Source organism: Arachis duranensis, chromosome 3 (genome assembly GCF_000817695.3).
Source record: "Arachis duranensis cultivar V14167 chromosome 3, aradu.V14167.gnm2.J7QH, whole genome shotgun sequence".
NCBI lineage: Eukaryota > Viridiplantae > Streptophyta > Magnoliopsida > Fabales > Fabaceae > Arachis > Arachis duranensis.
Window position 1 is genome coordinate 106,797,100 of NC_029774.3, and position 13,187 is coordinate 106,810,286.

The window sequence follows — 13,187 nt, forward strand, 5'->3', positions numbered from 1 at the left end:
TATGAACAATTAAACCCCTTTCATTGGGTTAGGGAGCTCTGTTGTAATTTGATGGATCAATACTAATTTTCTTGTTCTTCTTCTATCTTTCCTTTTGATTTTACTTGAAAGCTTTCGATCTTCATCCAATTGGATAGTTATATTGGAAAAGAAGCTATTCAAATACAGATCTCTTCAGATCCTTGAAAGAGGAATGAAGAGATTAGCTAGAAATGCTTTCTCATGCTGGACCAAATTGAGTGTGGATGGGTATGTGGCTATAACCCTCTAAACACTTGATTTGGGAAGTGCATGTGGTATAATCAGTGACCACACTTCATCTCTTCTCATGAGCAATTGACTAAGGAATTGGCTATTGATCAAGATTTGAGAGATTGAATTGCAAGAAATTGTGCTTCAATCACTTAAGATTGCCAAGGAGATCAATGAGTGCATTAATTGAGGAAGATATGAAAATGAATTTGATCCGGAGAATGCAACATCTCCTAAGCCCAATGAACTCCCTATTTCTGATCTTACCCATTCTCTTTAATTTCTACAATTTACTTTTATGAGCAATTCCCCCATTCCCATTTACAATTCTGCAATTTACTTTCAGTCATTTACTTTCACGCCATTTTAATTTCTGCAATTATCAACTGTATTCATGGATTCGCTCAACTAGAACACTCCTCTAATTAAAGTTGCTTGATCAATCAATCCCTGTGGGATTCGACCTCACTCTATTGTGAGTTTTTACTTGACGACAAATTCGGTACACTTGCCGAATGGAAATTTGTTGAGAGACAAGTTTTCCCCCGATCAGCTGGTAGACACCACGGAACAGATAGTTCAAGAAGTCATGGAAGAAGAACAATGTGGAGGAAGCATTGAGTTGGAACAAGCACCAGATGGAGAACTACCACAAGCAACCATGAGGAACTCAATCATGCCAACTACCACAGACAACAAAGATGCAGAGTCACCAAAACTAGAGCTAAAAGCCTTACCACCCATCTTGAAATATGCATATCTGGGTGCTAACAACAGTTACCTAGTAATCATAAATTCAAGTCTGAGTAAGGAACAAGAAGAGGAACTTATCCAAGTGCTGAGACAACACAAGGATGCCATAGGCTGGACACTTGCAGATTGAAAGGGTATCAGTCCTTCAATGTGTATGCATAAGATCTTACTTGAAGAGGATGCCAAACCCTCAAGACAACAACAAAGGAGGCTGAACCCAACTATGACTGAAGTTGTTCAGAAAGAAGTGCTAAAATTGTGGCAAGCAGGGGTGATCTACCCCATCTCAGACAGCCCTTGGGTAAGTCCAGTGCAAGTAGTCCCTAAGAAAGGAGGGATCACTATTATGGAAAATGAGAATAATGAATTGATACCCACAAGGACAGTGACCTGATGGCGTATGTGCATTGACTACCGGAAACTTAATGAAGCCACCCGAAAGGATCACTTTCCCCTACCCTTCATAGACCAGATGCTTGAGAGATTGGCAGGACATGAGTATTATTGTTTCCTGGATGAATATTCGGGCTACAACCAAATTGTTGTAGACCCCAAGGATCAGGAAAAAACTTCATTTACTTGTCCATATGGTGTTTTTGCTTATAGGAGAATGCCCTTTGGATTGTGCAATGCATCTGCAACATTCCAAAGGTGCATGCTCTCCATTTTTTCAGATATGATTGAGAAGTTCATAGAAATATTTATGGACGACTTCTCTGTGTTTGGAAACTTATATTCTGATTGTCTGTGCCATCTTGCTCTTGTGCTTAAAAGGTGTCAAGAGACCAACCTGGTTTTAAACTAGGAGAAATGCCATTTTATGGTGACTGAAGGGGTGGTTCTTGGTCACAAGATTTCAAAAGATGGTATAGCAGTAGATAAGAAAAAAGTGGAAGTAATTGAAAAATTACCTCCACCTTGCAATGTCAAAGCAATCAGAAGCTTCTTGGGACACGCTGGGTTCTATAGGAGATTTATTAAAGATTTTTCAAAGATTGCAAAACCCCTTAGCAACCTACTTGTCTCAAATACTCTTTTTGTTTTTGATAGACAATGCATGGTAGCCTTTGATGAACTCAAAAAGAAACTTTCCTCTGCACCTATTATAGCTCCACCAAACTGGGATCTTCCTTTTGAACTAATGTGTGATGCATCTGATTTTGCTGTTGGTGCTGTTCTAGGACAGAGGAAAGACAAGCTAGTACATGTTATTTACTATGCTAGCAAGGTCCTTAATGAGAATCAAAGGAACTATACCACCACGGAGAAAGAACTTTTAGCCATAGTTTTTTGCTTTTGATAAGTTTAGATCATATCTCATTGGCTCAAAAGTAATTGTGTTCACTGATCATGCAGCACTCAAATACTTGCTTACCAAACAAGAATCTAAGCCCAGACTAATAAGGTCGATCCTGCTACTCCAAGAATTTGATATTGAGATTAAAGATAGGAGCTGGGCAGAGAACAAGGTAGCTGACCACCTCTCAAGGATCCCACAAGAAGAAGAAATGCAGCAAGTAGCAGTAAATGAAATCTTTCTTGATTAACAATTGATGATGATTCGAGTAGCCCCTTGGTTTGCAGACATAGCTAACTTCAAGGCTATTGGGGAGCTACCAACTAACATCAATAAGAACATAAAGAGGAAGCTAATCAAGGATGCCAAATACTACATTTGGGATGACCCCTATTTGTTCAAAAAATGTACTGATGGTGTCCTAAGAAGGTGTATATCCCATGAAGAAGGACATGAAGTGTTATGGTAGTACCATGGATCAGCATATGGAGGTCACTTTAGTGGAGAAAGGACAGCAGCAAAAGTGCTTCAATCCGGATTTTACTGGCCAACAGTGTTTAAGGATGCCAAGAAAATGGTGTCAAGGTGTGATGAATGTCAAAGAGCTGGTAATCTAACCAAGAGGAATGAGATGCTACAGCAATACATACTAGAGCTGGAACTATTTGACGTATGGGGGATGGATTTCATGGGACCCTTCCCAACCTCCTACTCAAATAGCTACATATTAGTGGCTGTTGATTATGTTTCAAGATGGGTAGAGGCAATCGCCACTGCAACAAATGACAACAAGGTTGTGATAAGCTTCTTGAGAAGGAACATCTTCAGCAGATTTGGAGTTCCCAGAGCTCTCATTAGTGATGGAGGGTCACACTTCTGCAACAAACAACTCGAGGCACTCCTTCTCAGATATGGAGTAAAGCACAAAGTGGCAACTCCATACCACCCACAGACCAAGGGGCAAGCTGAGATCTCCAACAGAGAGCTAAAACGAATCCTTGAAAAAACTGTTGGAAGCTCAGTAAAGGACTGGTCTAAGAAGCTAGACGATGCTCTATAGGCCTACAGGACAGCCTTCAAGACCCCCATTGGGATGTCACCATACCAACTAGTATTTGGCAAGGCTTGCCACTTGCCAGCTGAACTGGAGCATAGAGCCTTCTGGGCTCCAAAACTACTGAATTTTGATGAGTAAGCTGTTGGAGAAAAGAGATTAATGCAACTCAATGAGTTGGAAGAGTTTAGAAATCAAGCATATGAGAATGCAAAAATCTACAAAGAGAACACAAAAAGGTGGCATGACCAAAAGATAGCAAGTAGGGAGTTCACTGAATGACAGAAGGTATTACTTCACAACTCAAGACTCAAGTTCTTCCCTAGAAAACTCAAATCTCGATGGTCAGGACCTTTCACCATACTCAAAGTGTTTCCCTATGGTCATGTGGAGCTCATGGAGGACAAGACCCAAAGAACTTTTTCTGTCAATGGCCATAGACTCAAACACTATTTGGGAGGCTCCTTAGAGGAGCAGAGAGTGAGCTACAAGCTCAGCTAAAGATGAAGGAATGTCAAGCTAATGACAATAAAGAAGCGTTAATTGGGAGGCACCCCAACACTTTATCCTTTTTTATTTAATTGCTTTTCTTAGAAGTAGTTTAAATTATGTGCTTTGGATAGTTTAATTTTCAGTAATTAGGATTAGTTTACACTTGTAGATTAGGAAGTTTGATATTAGCTTTGATAGTTAGATTTTCTTTACACTTTCTTATTTCTTTCTATTTGGGTGTTGCAACTTGATGAATGCATAACTAATGATGAGTGAATGGGCTGAGAACTAGCTGAAGTACTAAGTTTGGTGTGGCCTCTCACCCACTTAATCTAGGCTTACATACAATTAACAGTTGATTTTGAAGAGTAAGCCTAGAGATTAAGTTTGGTGTGGCCACCACCAATGATCACATAGCAGCCCAAGTCACCCAATTTTAAAGCACTTAATGCTTTGGGTAAGAACATGAACGTGATTTAATAAGTTCAGAGGAGTTGAAATCAAAAGAAAATGAAAAGATTGATGTTATTCCACTCTTATGAACACATTAAATACACAATGATGAAACCAATTTATTAAGATGCCAAAGAATTAAGTCTGGTGTCCCAAGGGACACCCATTAGTTGCAATCCAATTTATTCTTGATGAGAAGGAATGTGAAGGGGTTCTTTTGTCATTACTAATGGGTTCAGTTTCAATTTCAGGAGAGAAATGGGGCCCACATGGTAAACAACTCACAAAACAAGGAAGTCAAAGTGTACTTGCACCTTGGAACTCAACACACGCAGAAGACACTTTGAGAAAAGAGTTGGCGCCTCTTCCCACGCTAGGTGCCACTTCCAAAAGTGGGAAAATATTTAATCCCTTTTATTTCCCACCCTTCGAACCACATCATTCACCCATTATAAAAGCTTCACTCCCCATTTCCTCCCCCACTTCAACAACCCCTACACCCCTCACCTTCGCTTCTCTTCTCATCTTCTACTATCTCTCATCCCTTACTTTCTTTTTTTTTTCTTGATTGGGACAATCAAGTCCTAAGTTTGGTGTTGGAGAAAAACCTTGTTTTGCTTTCTCTTTCTTACAACCCCCATTTTTTTTACAACCTCAAGCACACTCTCTCAACCTAATGGCACCACCAAAAAGCTCAGCCTCAAAGAAAAGAAGAACCAAGGAACCAACCTTTGGATCCTCAAGCTCTTTTAATGACTACAAGTTCCTCTCCGCATTCAACCAAAACCAATTCTATGGTTAAGTGAGTGAGAGGAAAATTATTCCAGAAGTTGGGTTCCAACTAGGGAGGAATGAGCATATTAAAATCAATATTGAGATCAAACAGAGGGGTTGGTCACTTCTATGCAACCCACCAAGGAAAGTGGTAGAGAGCTTGGTGAGGGAATTCTATGCCAATGCAGTACCTCAACCAGGGCAACAATATGGCTACATTAGCTATGTAAGGGGGAAGTCCATTGACTACAGCCTCTCTAGCATAGAAAGAATGCTAATGGTGAAGAGGACAAGCTCCACTCGGAGCTATGAAGAGATAATGAAGCAGCAAGACCCTGGGTTTAAGGAAATTCTGAGTGAAATCTGTGTGATGAATCTGCGTTGGATAAATGACAAGGATGGGATACCCAACCAATTGAGGAGAAGAGATTTGAGCCCCCAAGCTAGAGGGTGGCTAGAGTTTGTGAGGAGGTCCATAATCCCCACATCCAATATTTCAGAGGTGACCAAGGAGAGAGCTGTGCTCATCTACAGCATCATGAAAGGAGAAAACATTAATGTGGGGGAGATGATTGCCAACAACATCAACAAAGTGCTAAAAAGCACTAATGACAACACAAGATTGGCATTCTCCATCATTATACAAAGGCTATGTGATGAGGCTGGAGTTGAAAAGATCATTGATGAAGTACTTGTGAAGCAAGACAAGTTCATAACCGCCAAAAAGATGGCCAAAGTGGTGGCTGTCCACCCACTCAACAGGGCTAGAAAACGACGAGCCCATGCTCATGAACTACAACAACAACAAGAAGAGGAAGAGGCAGAAGAGCAACCTCACTTCCTGGCACTTCAACCACCACCACAATACCAATATTAATAATTTCTAGAGGGATTCAACTGGGAGCAATTACAAGGAGATGTACACCAAATGAAGGGAGACCTACACCACTTGAGGGAGGATGTCAATCAATTCAAGGAAACTCAGCAACAACAATGGAGCCAAGTCAACCAGAACATTCAACAACTCCAAGGGAGTTTGGAGCATATGAGAAAGGAGCAGCAAGAACAATTTGACTGGGGAGAGGTGCGAAGTGCACTAGACAAAATAACAGAGCAAGGCAAGTGGCAACAAAGGAACTTGGCTGAATTCAGAAATCTCTATGATGCCAGAACCATATCCAGGAGGCAGTATGACATCAACACACAAGCCAAGTTAAATCACTTGTGTAACGTTGTAGCCGCTCTAAACCCAGGATAACCAACCTTCATGCAAGGGATGGAAGAGCTAAGTGCAAGACAAGAAGAAATCCTAGCCAAACATAAGGAAGATGAAAGAAATTACATGAGGAGGTTGGGATTTTGGAAGTCCAAGCCCAAGGATACCAAGGCAAAAGAAGGTTTCTCTAAGCCAGATGAAGGTTATCCCCTCCCAAGAAGAAGGACAAAGGGAAGGGGCCAATGAACTAAAGATGAAGCTGCTCAAGGTTGTTGAGTCCCATGGTTGACACTTTCTAATTTCTGAATTATGTTTAGGCTTTTTCTTTATTTACTTTTTGAATAATCATGCTAGGATAGTTTATGTTTTATGCTTAGTTTTAATTCCTGTTTGAAGTCTTTATGGTTTTTTTACAAGAAAGAAAATGTCATGTATTTCAAGTCTTCATTTTAACTTAAATAAAAGTAGAGCTATCACCATAAGAGTTACTGTGAGTTGTGCAAAAACAATAAGAGAGACCAAGGCCAAGAGGGATCATTAAACAAACTAAGAAACAAGAGACTAAGTGTAGAACCTTGGATGAACTAAAAAGAAAATGAGCCATGGAGAGCAACTAGTCCTAGAAGGTATAACAAAGGAAGACTAAGAGGTGTCCCTTGAATATCCATAGAACCAAGAGGTAGTAAGCAATAAAAGCCCAAGGCTCTGAGCATCAACTACTGGGCTAGAAAAAGAAACATTAAAAAGCTAAAAAAAGGGGGAATTAATGATCCTAGTAGATGCTTGTAGTGAAGATGTGTCAAGAAGAGACCTGGACAAGTAAATTCTTAGGGGTGTCTCAACACCCAGTACCCTAAAACCAACTGGTTTGGGAGTGCTAATTGAAAGTCTAATTAAAGGGTTGTCTTGAGACAAAACACTTAGAGTCGTGGTCAAGAAAGCAAAACAACCCTTATTACTTCAAGGTGACAATCAATAGAAAGGACCCCTGAAGCCTATACCTGAAGGAACCCTCAAGGATCCAAGAGCTTTCCATGACAATTAAAACATTCATACATGTGTTGGACACTTAGTTTCACTCTTAGTTGTATTGCAATCATTCGAAGCCAAGGCCTCAAGATATAAAGGTTTACTCACATTGATTTGCTTGGGACAAGAAAAGCTTAAGTTTGGTGTTGTGATGACATGCATCATCTACCTTTCTTTCTTGCATAAAGAAGACCATAAAAGAGCATAAATCTCATTTGATCAGTACAATTCATGTATTATTTGATGAATATTATGGTACACTACTTTGAGATGCGTTGTGCTGAATTTCAGGAGAAAAAAGGGCATCAAAAATGGGAAGAAGACAAACAAGAAGCTGGGCGTGTGAAACTAGCGTGCCACTTGGGAGCAAACGCCACAAAAATGCACTGGCATGGCACGCCAGTACTAAAGTCCAGAGAAGAAGTCCAAGCACAAGTGGATGGGCGTGGCACGCCAGGGACTGGGCGTGGCACGCTAGTACAAAATTCCAGAAAGCAAAATGGAGGACATAAAAGGGGGGTGGCACGCCAGGTTGGGCGTGACACGCCTGACTCATCAACTACTATGGGCGTGCCACTTGAGCTAAGGGGCGTGGCACACCAACTCACCATCTCAAGAAGAACTTCCACTATGGCGTGCCACTTGGTGTCGAAGGCGTGGCACGCTAGCTCCAAGAAGTCACTTGGGCGTGCCACTTGAGAACCTAGGTGTGGCACGCCAAGCTTGAAGAGTGCACAAATGTATGGGCGTGCCACTTGAGTAGCATGGCGTGGCACGCTGATACAATGATCCAGAGAAGGAGCTGAAGGCAATTGAAGACTGGGCGTGCCACTAGAAGTTGAAGGTGTGGCACGCCAACCTCTCAACCTCACTTAGGCGTGCCACTTGAGCAACCAGGCGTGGCACACCAATGCACAAAGATAACAAAAGCAAGGACTGGGCGTGCCACTTGGTGTCGAAGGCGTGGCACGCCAATCCGAGCATGTCACTATGGCGTGCCACTTGAAGGCCGAGGCATGGCACGCCAACTACTGGAACAAGACAAGATCATGGGCGTGGCACGCCAACCTTTAGGCGTGGCACGCTGGTATAAGTTTCCAGAGAGGATGGAAGAGGCCAATTACATGGAGCGTGCCACTTGGTATCGAAGGCGTGGCATGCCATTTACTATTCTTCACTTAGGCGTGCCACTTGAGCAACCAGGCATGGCACGCCAGTGTCATTTAGAGGGCAAAGAAGCATTGGGGCGTGCCACTTGAGTTCGTGGCATGGCACGCCAAACAGAGGAACCACTCACTCATAAAGGGGCATGGCACGCCAGACCCTGGGCGTGCCACGCTAGTGCAACTTTCCAGTGGATCTTAGCCAAGTACACAACAAGGGCGTGGCACGCCAGACCCTGGGCGTGCCACACTAGTTCAAGTAGTTTGAAGGGCACGTGACGCGCCAGCCACACGCCAGCTGGGAAGTCACGCTTATTGAGTTTTCTTTTCCCTCCAAAATGTAATTTTCCCTTTTCACTTTTGTAATTCTTTTATTTTACTAGGAGTAGTATAAATATCCCCAAAGAGTACTGAAGAATGGGGTTAAGCAGTTAGTTTTAGATCCACTTTTACACTCCACTTTTGAGTACTTTTCAAGCTATGAGTAGCTAACTTCCCTCTCATTGAGAGAGAGAGCTCTGTTGTACTTGATGGATTGATAATAGTAAAATTCTTCTTCTATTCATCTTCTCTTTGATTTGCTAGAAGGAATTTCGTTCTTAATGCTTAGTGTTCAATTATCTTGAGAAAGAGATTGAATGCAATTGGGTTTTATGGGAACCTTGGGAAAGGAAACATGAAACCATGCTTGAAATCCCTTCTTACACTTGAATAGATTCTGGGTTTTGGTGATGGGATACGTGACATATAATCCCCCCCTCTACCTGGACCTATGAGGGTGTGTGGTGTAATCAGGGACCAAGCATATCTCTCTTCATGAGAAATTAGACCAAGGAATTGGCTATTGATCAAGATCTGAGAGATTGAGTCACCAAGGGATTGGGGCTCAATCAATTATGATTGCTAAGAGGTCAATGAGTTGCATGATTGAAGAAGATATAAGCTAGATTTGATCCAAAGAGACAATATCTCCCAATCTCAATGAACTTCCCTATTCTTATCTATCCATTTCTTTACTGCTTAATTTTTACATTCAACAATTCCCTACTCCCATTTACATTCAAGTCATTTATGATTCAGCACTTTACATTCTGCAATTTCCATTTCTGCACTTTCTTGCTTTTCTTTATATTCTAGTCATTTACATTTATGTCATTTATAATTCTGCACTTCACAATCTTATTGATCCGCTTGACTAATTCCTCAATCAATTAAAACTGCTTAAATTTGCCAATCTCTGTGAATACGATCCCACTCCTAGTGGGTTATTACTTGGCGATAATTTTGGTGCGCTTGCCAAAAGAACTAATTCACTAAATTTTGAAATGGGTAATGAATTCTAGTCATCACTACCCTATTTGAGGTCATAACTTTATCGATCAATTATAAGTAGTACCACTTTCACCGATTACTCTTGCTTCATCATTCATATAGGATCCGTCCTTTTTTTATGCACTGTGATCCATAGCTCCCCTCTACCGACTATTCTCCCTTGTTCTTCAGACTGTATCAACAAATTTTATGCTATTACCATTTTCCACACAATCAAGGCAACCTCAAGTCACGAAAATAGTTCAAAGAATGAACAAAAAAAAGTAAAGTACCTCTTCTTCGATCCGCCGTGCAAAGCTTTTCGACCTGCCAGTGTGGGTATATAGTTGTTTTGATTGATTCTTTGCATTTTTTTTGCACTTCTCCTATTGGTCGTGTAGAGACAAAAGGCGATTATAAGATGATTTAAAAAGACTCAATGCAACAATAATTTATATTATTGTGTACCAATGATATACTACATTACCTTCGTTTCAGGTTTGGCGTGATAGTCAAGGTACCATCTTCAATGCTCTCGATCGATTCCTGGCAGACGGTTCTCAATATTTTGTTCAATCGTGAACATTGGCTCAAAATAAGCATTATACAACATCAGCTTTGTCTCCTTCCAGGACTTTCCCATACTTTTCAAAATATTCTTCTTGATAATTCCTTCGCTATCTTCATCAATGTGAAAAATTTGCTATATAGATAACAACAATTTGTCAAAAGTTGTAAAAATAAAGCAAATTTATTTCAAAGGGGACATATACTTTTACCTTGACACATTCGTTATAAACTTTGTCCTTAGTGGTAATCTTACGCCAACTTTCCTCATAGATAGGAAATTTCCCAAAGTCAGATCCTAGCCACTCAACAGTCCAGCCTCATTTCCAATTGCTTGCTTTGCCTTGTTGAACTTGAGCACGATCTTTCTATCATTAAGCCGTTCCATAGCCTCCCTCATGCTTAGTCTTGCTGGCTTGATTGTGCCATCAGAATCTAAAAGCCAAACATAATACCTTATGTGTATCCGTAGTGGACAGCATGCGAGAATAAGAATAATCACTAAGAGTGTAAATCATGTTGAACACATAAAATTTAATAGCTAAATTACCAATTATCCTGACTTCCGAAAACTCTATTGTCCTACGTCCTTTGTGATTCTGAGCTCAAGAATCAACAAACGAGTAATCAGCTTCTTGATCAACAGAATCTACATCATTAGCATTATCCGTAGAGTTTACACAGCTTGGCTCCGAGTTCTGAATGGTAGTTGTGCTCGTTTGCGGAGCAGGCCTTGGTACACTGCGCGGCGGAAGGAACGGGCGTGAAGTTGGAGGGACACTATCACCACTGTTCGGGAGAATTTCGAAGTCATCACGGTGGGTAGCAGAGGCCGGAGGCAGAGCCATTTGTGGTTGCTGACATCTTGGTCCTTCTTTCGGTTTTTTCGTGAAACGACCTTTTTTAGCCATCTTTAAAGATAAAGGGTGCCTGTTTCAACCAAATAACAAATTAAAATAAAAAAGAGTCAAAGCACATATCATTCTGTTTTAGTAAATTTGTTACAACCAAAATTAAATATAATTCATTGACTAATCCATATAAAAAATACAAATTTAAATATAGATATGAGATTACATACATGTGAGACTATAAATTCTGCGAGAACACTAAGATGCTCCCAACTATTTCAACAAAAAAAAGCACCACGTACATTCAAGATTGTAGCAATTGCAAAGGGCAACTCCAAATTAATTGCTATGTTCCATATATAGCTTTTGGTTTCAAATATCACGTACACTGTTTAAGGCTAAGTGACTAAATAATTTAATATATTTACTTAAGAAAACAAGTGACTAAATAATTTCCAAGAACATGTGTACCAAATACACAAAGAATATATGAAATACATACTATGAAATGCCTATAGGTAGATATGACCGAACCATTAAATCTTAGGTAGACAACACTATTAAAAAATACCACGCACATATCAAAATACAAACCAAATGGCTATATATATTAATGTCATATTTTAGGTACAGGTTTGAACAACGAAAAGCATATAAATTACTCATGACCTATCCCAATTTAATTAGCTCCTTCTATTGATTATTTCATGCATGTCCTAGAGTGTTAGCTATAATCATTGCAACGAGTATATGGGGCCAAAAAGGTGTCTTATTTTATAATAAGCATCGAATAATTAAGTGTTTTATTTTAAGAGTGCACTTCACTTCACATACACATTGGGTATTTTTCTATTATAATATAACACCTACTCATCAGAGTACTAAGGAGTTCCCTTTATTTGCTGAATTACTCAATTCCCTTTATTTTGATATACGATGTTAATGTAAAATTGTCGAAATCTAAGTTATATTTTTTTGGTTATGTATTCTGTTTCTTACAACTCAAAACAATTCTAAGTATACCATTGTACACTCAAAAAATAATATGCCAAAAAAATTGAATAAATAACTAAATCAATAAGCATATGTTATATCTTTTTACTTAAATAATTAACTACTAAAATAATCAAATCTCCCATAATAAAATAATTAAATCTATAATAAATAAACTAAACAATCAAACTGACCTATGTTTGAACGACAATAGCATTGGAATCATCGTTAAGGTAATTGCTAACACTAACATTTTCATGAAAGCATGTTAAGAAGGCATTTATTTATGAGACCAGCCAGTTATGCTACAGGGCCAAACAAATTTAAAGATTTTGAAGATAAAGATAGTGACAATTGAATGAGTTCCTACTCTCCATAAAAATCTCATGGGATAAGGCAAGCCAAATAGCATTTCATAACTAACTCAGAATGAAAGCAATGCAAAAATAACCAAATCCTAAAGGAATATAAGTTCAAACTCTAGGATGGCCAACCTTGATCTCGACCGGAAGCTGTGAAGACTGGCGAAGAGACTTGAGCGACCCGGAGCTTCTGGAGACCCAGGTCCGGCGCGAGCTAAGGATCCCTCGTTGGAGCGCGAGTTGTGAGAGCTTCTATTGGGGAGGGGTTCCTTCGTTCAATGTTTTCGAGTTAGGGCTGGGGAATAAGGATTGAGAAGCAGAATAACTTATTAATAGCGGAGCTGGGGTATTTCATAAAAGGGGTTTTTGTTTAATTTCGCGGGTCCTTTTATTTGTGAAAACCCAAATCCCTAATATAGCATTTTAAAGCAAAATTAATAATAGGTGGCTTGATATCCTAAATTTTAAAATAATAATAATAATAATAATAATAATAATTAAATAGTACAGTATAAGGATTAGTCATAATAAAAATTTCTAAAACATGTTTGCTTAACTTCTCATAATTCGAATCTAATGGATTCGATCTGCATTGACTTTGNCTTATTTTTATTAATATT

The 13,187-nt window shown here is 39.6% G+C and overlaps 1 long non-coding RNA gene across 1 annotated transcript; it reads right to left on the reverse strand.

Annotated features, from left to right (window-relative positions):
• Window positions 1–8,749: 8,749 nt before the first annotated feature.
• On the reverse strand, window positions 8,750–12,929 carry LOC107480011 (uncharacterized). Its single transcript, XR_001590363.3, has 6 exons — window positions 12,700–12,929; window positions 10,912–11,291; window positions 10,574–10,796; window positions 10,282–10,497; window positions 10,088–10,180; window positions 8,750–9,987 (listed from the first exon to the last, which is right to left on the reverse strand). It is a non-coding gene; the product is annotated as an uncharacterized LOC107480011 (long non-coding RNA).
• Window positions 12,930–13,187: the final 258 nt, after the last annotated feature.